The following is a 9,785-nucleotide window of genomic DNA, read 5'->3' as shown; positions in this document are numbered from 1 at the left end:
CCCACCCCCACTCTCCAGCAGTGACCCAGCAGTGATGCCTGAGGGCACCCTGGTTTTTTCAGTTGTAAGTGGAGGGAACCCCGTCCTCAGAGGCTGGTGAGGACTGACCGAGGTAAGGCATCGCGCACACTGCCTGCCTCAGTGAAGCAAATACTGTCACCACTGACACTGACACTCACTTCCCGGGATATGTCCCTGCATAGGAGAAGTAGAACAGGTGGGAGCTATTCCTCTTGTGGTAAGGAAGGAGGGAGAGAGGGACAGACGGAGAGAGGGAGGGAGGAAAGGAGAGAGGGAGGAAGAGAGGGAGGACCGAGCATCCTGATTGCCTGGGGACTGAGGGGTTTCTTCGTATAAGTGTTTTCTGCCATAAAGGAAAACTCCAGGCAAAGCGAGCTTAGTCACCCTAAAGACAGGTCTACAGGAGAACCATTTGGTTCTTGAAGAAGAAGGAAAAAACAGTAAAAAAGGAAACAAAGAAATCAATTCAAGCGACAGCTCATCTAATGGAGGTTAGAGCACACACAGGACTTCCGGTTGCTGAACCTAAGGCCAGGGTGGGCGTGCTCCTTAGCAACCCAGAGGGAAGCTCAGAGCCCAGGACAGAGCCTGAGACATGGTGATGCAGGGCTCCTTGGATGAAACGTCTGTGTCGGCGGCCGGCTGCTCCCTGTGATGGATTCAGCTCAGTCTCTGCTGGCCTGTGACCATCATCCTCGACAGCCCGCAGCACATTTCCAAATTCCAGACATCAGAGGCTTCCGGAGGATGCTCAGCCGATTCCGAGCGAGCAGTGGAGGGGAAGGCATATGCTTGGCGACATGCGGCCTAATCTCTGCGAGCGCGTTCTGATGGGAAGATTCATGATAGCCATCTGGGCTGCAGACACCAGGCCTGAACTTCCGATTCCCGGAGCCCCGCGGCACACACCTCTCACCTGCCCAATGGCTCTGCATCTGCTCTTGGACCGGGAAGATTTACAGCGTATTATCTGCAAGGGAATGTCACCGCGGACTGTGCTTCAGGGGGAAGGAGAGCGGTTAGAAAAGGAGGCTTCAGGTGGTTCTGAACCCCCTTCCCAACCTGCTGAGAGATACAGAGCGGGCCAGGGGCAAGGATGACCCTGTAACCACTGTCTACAGATGGCACCAAAACCTTCAGGGTGGGTAAGAGCAAGTGAGGGCGTTCCAGTAAAACCTGGGAGCATTCTGGGCTCCCCACTTAAATGGAAACAGAGCTGGGAGTGGCCACTGCTCTGGGAAGGGACAACAGCTCAGCCTGATGTGCAGCCTGGGGGCCCTGCAGTGGCATCGGGGGCACGTCAGGGGATAGACTCGCAGGGTGCACAGCCTCCCATCCGACTTCAGGCAGTAGGGCAGGGTCACGAAGAGCACAAATTCTGTTTTACTTTCCTTGACTTGATACTATGGAAACTTTCAAGTCTTCAGCAAAGCTATAAAAGTAATGCAATAAAGATGGCCTCTATTCAAAAGCCAGTCATTTATTATTTTTTTATTACCCATGTAGGTATCAGCTGTGTATTTTTTTCTGATTTAAAGTCACAGACATCCTGATTCTCCAACTCTTCAGAGTTCAGTCTCCAAGGAGCAAGGCATTCTCTCACACAACCAAAAATGATTGTTTTTCTAAGTCTTTCAATCTGTTATTCTTCTTAAAGTGGCTCTTTCTGTTTCTCTCTCTTCCTTTCCCTCTCTCTTCATTATTTCACCAAAGACAATAAACAGACTCCATAGCATCTACCATCCCAATTCAAATTCCCTCATTTGTCCCAAGAATGCATTTTTTAAAAAAATTTAAACCACTATCCAATCAAGGTCCATGCCCAATAGGTTTATTGTCTTTGTTGTGTCTTTAAACTTAGATGCACTCCCATCCCCAATGCATACATATTTTTTATGACACTGACTTCCTGTACAGTCTGGATGAGTTGTCTTCTAGAACATCCCATATTCTGGATTTGTCTGATTGTTGTCACTTGACTTGCACCTCTGTCCCCTCTATTTTCTGCAAACTGGTAATTAGATTCAGATTCAATGAGATTCTCATTCATTTGAATTAGATTCATGTTTCAGCTTTTCAGCAAAAATCCTTTATAGACAATGCTCTGTAGATCATTGGGCACCACAGGGAGAGGTGTCTAACTTCAGGGCATCCACGATCAATGAAAAGAAGCTTGTCACTTGGTCAAGATGGTGACCCCAGGTTGCCCATTGTGAAGGCACCCCCCCCCACCCACCTTCACTTTAGAAAGGCATCCATGGGTGAGGCATCAGCACTGGGCAAAATTTCTGTTCCCTGACCACCTTTCTCTTGGCAGTGATAGCATCCATTGTAAATTCTTGCCTGGTTATTAAATAGCAAATTTAAAAATGACTGTTTTTCTAAATCTTCCATTCTGTTATTCCTTCTATGTTAGCTGGCATTCTTCTTAAAGTGGCTCTTTCTGTTTCTCTCTCTTCCTGCCTCCCTCTCTCCCAATGTTTCAAGAGTCTCTATGGCCTCATGGAATTACAGCCTCTCAACATATACCAACCAACTTCCATCATTTCTCATGCTAAAACTGCCCCATATCTGGCCATGACAAGCCCCACAAAGGTAGATCCAGGCTCTTGACACAACTCTATCATATGTGACACCTCCTTGCTTCCAGGAACATCCGGTTGACCCAGGCTCACTTGTCCTTCCCAGCCCCAGACCTGGGATCGACTCTTCTCAGTGGGAAGTGGTATTTTTCAAACAAGACCGAGGCTCCAGGCATGAGAAGCATAGATTCTGCTGCCAGACAACTTGGGCTTAAATCCTAACTCTGCCACCTACTAGCTGTGTGGCCTCTGACCAGTCCTCACTGCTCTGTCTCAGTTTTCTCATCTGTAGAATGGGGATAATCAGTATGCATCCTACCTTGCAAGATTATTAAAGGATTAACTATGCTCATATTTGTAAAGCCATGCAAGCAGTGCGTGGCATGCAGTGGGTGCTCCACAGATGTTTCCTAAATATGTAACGCTGCACAGTTGATGCAGATGGAGGGAAGGAGTGAAAAGACCCTCAGGCAATCAGAGGCAGGAGAAAAACTTTTTTAAAAAGAATTATTCTATTCAATTAGGATGGGCATCAGTAAAAATATCATTATATTTATTTTTACTTTCTCTTTTTAATCTATTATGGCAGGTGATACTGATTTAATATCCGGAGTCTTGAAATAAAGTTTCCTTTATTTTTTAAAGAAAAGCAAGTAAATTTTTATAAAAGTAAAATATAGATGCAATATAAAATTACCTTTTATTTATTTTTTTTTTTAATTAATTCGTATTTTCGGATTCTTTTTTCATTTTGCTTTTCCGGTTGGGTGTTTTTTGCTTCTTCGCATTTCAAATCTTTGGCTTGATTCTTGGGCTCCTCTGGTCTGCTATTGGGTGTAATATTCTTTATTTCAGACCGTGTATGCTTAATTTCTAGTTGTTTCTTTATCATAGCATCGAGGGTCTCATTAGTTTTCGTGAGTCTCTCCTCAAGTTTATTGGCAGCTTCTAGCACATTTTTGCAAGCCCTCAAAATTGCGTTTTTTAGCTCTATATCCTCCATTTCTGTCATGTTTTTTTGTCTCCGCATTTTTTATGCTTTCTTGGTGCACCCCCTAGTGGTCTTTGTGCGCAGTCTTGTTCTAGTTGAGCCTTGATTGTTGTAGTTAATACTAGAGGGGTAAAAATTACCTTTTAAAATAAATGTGTTTTTAAAAAGTAAATGAGCCAATGTATAAAATGATTAAATTCTAATTGCTACAGAGTGCAGTTCTGTCAAAAATTAATGGTGATGGCATGAGAGTGACCAAGGTTTGGCCTGGGAGAATCCCTGCTTCCATTGTTGAATGACTGTAAATTTAAAATTGAAATAATATTAATATTCTGTGGTTGCTCGTGCTGTGATATTCCCTAACATCTGGTCCATCAGAGCTGATGAACAACTAGAGAGCCCAGGAGAGCTCCAGGAGAGCTTAGAAGTTAAACACTGCTGACTCTACTTACCTACCTTCCTAATATCCTCCACACCCACTTTTCTGTGAATGGAGGAGTGAAGGGAGGGCTGCAATCTGGGGGAGGACTGCTCTTGAGAGAAGACCGTGTATGCTCTGCTGGGGCTCCCTGTGACCTACAGATGCCGGATCAGAAATGCTTCTCTTAAACCCAGCAATGGAGACCACAGACGTTCCGCCTGGCGGTGTCTCTGTGCGTGGAACGAACACCCCTTTCCCAGCCACAATGGCCTCTGACTTATTTCCTTTTATTGTTCCCAAGACCCCCAGGAGCCATGACTGCCACAGTGGGATTCACTGGCCACTAAGCTCATGGAGATGTAAAGATCTTAGTCAGGAACCCAGGACAGAGAGGAGCAGGAGTCAAGGAAAACCACACTCGGAGTAAAGGTCAGAGAGAGACTGCAGTGGGGTTTGCCTCATTAACTCAAAGATTGTTTCCAGCACTGACATAGACTCATCTGCTCTTCTTAAACCAGTGGTCGGCAAACTGTGGCTCGCGAGCCACATGCGGCTCTTTGCCCCCTTGAGTGTGGCTCTTCCACAAAATACCGACTTCAGCGCATGGTCCACGAAGTTTCAGCCGCACTGTACTTGAGCGCCCGCACGTGGTATTTTGTGGAAGAGCCACACTCAAGGGGCCAAAGAGCCGCATGTGGCTCTCGAGCCGCAGTTTGCCGGCCACTGTCTTAAACTGAGTGTATTGGTGAATAAAATCATATAGGTTTCAGGTGTACAATTCTATAAGACATCATCTGTATATTCTATTGTGTGTTCATCACCCCAATTAAGTCTCCTTCCATCACCATTGCCCCTACCTGCTTTTACCTCCCCCACCACTTGCCCCTCTGGTAATCACCATGCTGTTGTCAGTGTCTATGAGTCTGGTTTTTTGTTGTTGTTGTTGTTTTTGCTTAATCCTTTCAGCTTTTTCACCCAGTCCTACAAGGCCCCTCCCTTCTGACAGCTGTCAGTCTGTTCTCTATCTTTGAGTCTGTTTCTATTTTGTTCATTGCAGCATTATTTACAACTAGTGACCCGGTGCACAAATTCGTGCACATTGAAAGGAAATTAATTAGAAGGTGGCCCGCAGAGCGGGACTGGGCAAGATGGGCTGGACACGCCTGGAGCCAACCTCCTGCGGTCCTTCCCCAGCGTCTGTGGAGTGAGCAGGATCCCTCCAGCAGGTGGGGTCTCTCTGCCTGGCTGCAGGGATCGGGCCGAAACTGGCTCTCTGACATCCCCCGAGGGGTCCCGGAGTACAACTGCAAAGTTGCTGTTGTACAGGGTGTGGAACACAAACGCAAATGTGCAGTAAACCAGATTCGGGGCCGACAGTGCCCCAGCAACAACATAACCCAAGGCCGAAGGTGGAATCATGTGGCCCTGTAAGGAATCGGACTCCCTCCCCTCTGGTTTTGAGGTGCGTCACCCGAGAACCGCTGGTGCCAAGTCACTGCAGCTCGGCAGCTCCTGCATTGACCGTCTGCCCCCTGGTGGTTAGTGCGCGTCACAGCGATCAGTCAGACAGTGGGTGGAACACTTAGCATTTTAGCCTTTTATATATAGAGAATAGCCACGATTTGGAAGCAGCCCAGGTGTCCATCAGTAGATGTGTGGATAAAAAGGCTGTGGTATATTTACACAATGGAATATCACTCTGCTGTGAAAAAGAAGGAAACCCACCCTTTGAGACAGCATGGAGGGACCTGGAGAGTATTATGCTAAATGAAATAAGCCAGTCAGAGAAAGACAAGTGTCACGTGATTTCACTCATATGTGGAATCTAATGACCCAAATAAAACAGCAAACGAAATAGAAGCAGACTTGTCAGCTCTTCAATGGACACCTTGTATGTGCCAAGTCCCAGGGAGAACTAAACACACCTGTGCAGCATGACCCAGTGGTCCAGCTGTGTGAATGCCACTCACTGCCGGTCTTCTCACCGATGGCCCTGGCTGGAAATAGGTTTGAATCAGGTGGCACTTTCTAGATCTTTAAGAAACCACTGTATGGGGTAGTCACTGTAGAGTGACTATTTCTAGGAATTTGGAGGTCATTGAAATGGGAGGGGCGCCCTAGCCTAATCCTTGCCCTCCTCCCCCTTTCCTTTCTGTGTCAGTAATTTAATTTATTCTCATGCAATTCCAAAAAGCAGACGGCTTCTCTCTGGGAAAGTGACCTAATCCAGCTGGACTGCGACCCCCTCTGGAGCACGTACGAGTCTATGATATGTGTAAAGTGACAGTGTTCCCCAAACCAAAAACTGGATGTACAATCTGCCAAAAATACGTGCCTGTGGGGATAGCAGGACAGGCTATTTTAAGCTGGACCCCCCTGAAAACCTGGGGTGCAAGCTTATGACAACTGCCAGAGGCGTTCACTCTAGTGTATTCTGCACAAACGATTTCAGTGTCTGTCTCTGTGCCTTTCTCACATGTGCACAGCGTCTGCAGAAGCTATCTTTGCGCATGCTCTGCCTACAACGACTCATCTTTTCTCCATCTAATACCTGGCGTCTGAGAACCAGTACTCCCACAGGGGGTCTCACATTGTTTTGGTCTGTGTTGCAATAGCTATGTCTTGCTTCCCCAAACCAAAAACTGGATGTACAATCTGCCAAAATTAAGTGCCTGTGGGGATAGCAAGACAGGCTATTTTAAGCTGGACCCCCCTGAAAATCTGGGGTGTAAGCTTATGACAACTGCCGGAGGCATTCACTCTAGTGTATTCTGCACAAACGATTTCAGCGTCTGTCTCTGTGCCTTTCTCACACGTGCACAGTGTCTGCAGCAGCTATCTTTGCGCGTGCTCTGCCTACGACGACTCATCTTTTCTCCATCGAATACCTGGCGTCTGAGAACCAGTACTCCCACAAGGGGTCTCACATTGTTTTGGTCTGTGTTGCAATAGCCACATCTTGCTTTAGAATAAAAGCCCTAAGCTTTGCTTCTGAATTTACTCACAGCGTTTATGATTATGGCAGATGCTGTTTCTTCCCAATACATCCTGTAGAAGTATTACCTCCCCACCCCATCTACCTTCTCTCTCTCTCTCCCATCGCTCAAGTACCCTGCTGCTGTATTTGTTCTCTTTGGCCTTAGAGTCTTTCCTGCAGAAATAATATTCAGATGGTTCTTTCCACCAAATGCAGCCAGTTCTCCCCTAGGGTGAGTCGAGAACTGCACTGCCTCACCCTCCTGAGGTTAGATGTGGGCATGTGGCTTGTTTTGTCAAATGAAATGTGAACAGGAATAGAACATGTCACTTCTGAGTGTAATTTTCCATGCACCTTTCCTCTGCCATGCTGCTGGCAACACCCCCGAGTGGCTGCTCCACCCCCAGGTCCTGGAGACGGGGCACCAGCCCTGACAGCATGGGTTCAGGCTGTGGGGGTGGGGGTTTCCCGTTTCTACAGTGTCGCTTAGCTCATCCTGATGGATATACAGTATATATGTGCAACATAAAACAGTTCCTTTCATGAATGTATTCATCTACCCAACCATCTGTTCGTTCATATAGTGTGCACTTATGCAAAATGTATTTCAATCAAAGGGAATAGAATTGATTGAAAAGTGATATCAAAGAGGACATGTGATTCTATATATATAGAAATATAGCTATCTAATGTATATTATATACCTACCCATATACCTATATCTATCTATCTATGCTTCCAATTTAATAGGATTGAGTTCTGATTATGGGTAAGGCATAGTACTAATACATTTGCATAAATTAGCTTATTAAGTTTGTTTTTAAAAACTTAGAACCAGTCCTGGCCGATGTGGCTCAGTTGGTTGGAGCATCCTCAATTCCCGGTCAGGGAGTGTACAGGAGGCAACTGATCGATGTCTGTCTGTCTGTCTGTCTCTCTCTCTCTCTCTCTCTCTCTCTCTCTCTCTCTCTCTCTCTCTCCCCCCCCTCTGTCCCTTCCTCTCTCTAAAATCAATAAACATATCCTCAAGGATGAGAATTAGAACCATTTTCCAATTTAGGGAAAAGAGCTTGAGACTCACAGAGCTCCTGGCAGTTACCCAGCACTGCATAGCTGGTGCGGAGCAGAGCTGGGTTTCAAACCCAGGTGTGCCTAACTCCAAACTACTTAACCACCAAGGTATACTGCCTCTTTCCAAACATTAAGATAGTTCTGTGTTTCTGCAGAGAACCACAAGAAAGCAAAAAATAAAATAAAATAAGAGCTCTGCCCTTTCAAATCCCTGCCACCAGCCAGGCTCTCGGCTTTGCTTTGACAGGTTGTCTTCCCTTCAAAATGAAAAGAGACAGAAATAAAGGCCAGCTGTTCGGTGGAGCGAGCTGCCTGCGCACAGGCCAGCAGCGCCTGCCTGTTATTGCAGGAGCCCCGCAGTTAGCCGCTCGGCTCGCCCCACTCTGGGCTTGTTACCTGAATCAGAGTCTCTGCACAAATTGCAGGTTTTTATACAAACTTAGGAAAATGTGAGGGATTATGGTAAGAACATACTGATACCATCATTAATCAACAGGCAGGGAGAGAGAATGAAGCGATGAAAAGGTAGGCTCTTGGATTAAGAAAAGATTTGTGGGAAGAGATTAGAAGTACTGAGATGGAGCCAGAGATGCTTTTGTGTGGTGTTTTTTTTTTTTTTCGCAAACACTTTTCCATTCTTTAAGTTTTAAAAATTGTGTGAAAGTTTCCTGGCCACAGAGAGAGCCAATTAAGGCAGCTCCCCCGCCTCCCCCGCCCCATTTCATTAATTCTTTCATTCAAAAATCACTTTCTCTGAAGTTTATAGGCAGCTGCGATGTGAAGATGCAAACAAAATGTTATGTAACAAACTCCTATAGAAAACCTACTGTGTGCCAGGCATTAAGCACTTTACACAGCTCATTGAATGCTCACAAAGACCTGAAAGGTGGATACTCTTGTCATCGTCATGTTGCAGAAGGGGAAACGGAGTCTCAGGGAAGTCTGATGACCTTGCCCAAAGCCTTGCAGCCTTGGGGATTTGAACCCTGAAAAGTCTGGTTCCAGCACCGTGCCCTTTATGCACTGCTTCTCGTGGAGTCCTGCTCCTCCAACACACAGGTCAGCAGGGAGGAGGGACTTAGAAACAAATCACTCGTGTGTTCTTATCAATCTTCACAGAGGACATGTTTATTGATCCCAGAGAGAGAGGAAAGGAAAAAGAGAGAGAGAGAAACATTGATGTGAGAGAGAAGTATCAATTGGCTGCCTCCCAGACCTGCTCCGACTAGAGATAGAACCCCTGACCGGGAATTGAACCCACAAAACCTCTTGGTGTATGGAATGATGCTCCAACCAATTGAGCAACCCGGCCAGGGCACAAGTCACTCCCCTTTGCAGTGTGAAACCTATTTTGATAGAAAGCTCCAAGGAGAAATAATCCTGTTCTACTTGGGGACGTCAGGGAGAGCGTCACTGGGAAAGAGACTCTTAGATGCCTCCGCGCATCTGTCAACAGGTGGACATCAGGAGGGAAGGGCCCGGCTGGAACAAATGCACGGAGGCATGGGCAGCTCAGGCTGAGCAGGGAAGTGCTGAGGCATGGAGTGTGCAGGTGAGGGCAGGAGCAGATGAAGGGGGAGGGGGGGCGGACTGGGCCTGACAAAGGAGGCTCTTGTATTCTAAGGGGTTTCTGGGGTTGGGGGTCTGCCTTCTTGCAATGCTGATACACACAGAAAAAATACAGGGGTGCTTGGCAGACTTCTCTCCAGCTGTCCTTTAAGA

This window comes from Myotis brandtii, unplaced genomic scaffold (genome assembly GCF_000412655.1).
Source record: "Myotis brandtii unplaced genomic scaffold, ASM41265v1 scaffold363, whole genome shotgun sequence".
Classification (NCBI taxonomy): domain Eukaryota; kingdom Metazoa; phylum Chordata; class Mammalia; order Chiroptera; family Vespertilionidae; genus Myotis; species Myotis brandtii.
This window is presented reverse-complemented; position numbering follows the sequence as displayed.